Here is a 465-nt window from a genome sequence, read left to right on the forward strand (position 1 = left end):
ATAATAAATGGAGCAATATTATTATAAATCAAAATTTCTAAAAGGACACTACTTGGAATCCGCAGATTGTATGGGATCAGATACCTTGTATGAATATGTTAAATTAGGTAATTCAATCCATACAATTTGAGGTTATATATGTTCAGATCACCATTCTTTTTTTTCAAGAGGAAAGCAGATGTCTATTCTCATTTTGTGTCTAGTCATTCTATTGAGTTACATCTCTAAGACCAATCTCCTCGTGGTTTAAGGAGTGGAAATATGACAATCATTTCATTGTACAAATACTGATGATAATAACAACTATTGCAAGGAGAAACATAGGCTTTAAAGTAAAATGACATTTCAATTTTCAATTTTGTCCACAAAAAAATACAAAACCTTGAGCGCTTTGAGAGAAAGAGGAGCACACAGGAAGGACATAAAGTGCTGGTGTAAACTAAAAGAACGACAGACACAAGTAGG

This window comes from Aplysia californica, unplaced genomic scaffold (genome assembly GCF_000002075.1).
Source record: "Aplysia californica isolate F4 #8 unplaced genomic scaffold, AplCal3.0 scaffold01066, whole genome shotgun sequence".
NCBI lineage: Eukaryota > Metazoa > Mollusca > Gastropoda > Aplysiida > Aplysiidae > Aplysia > Aplysia californica.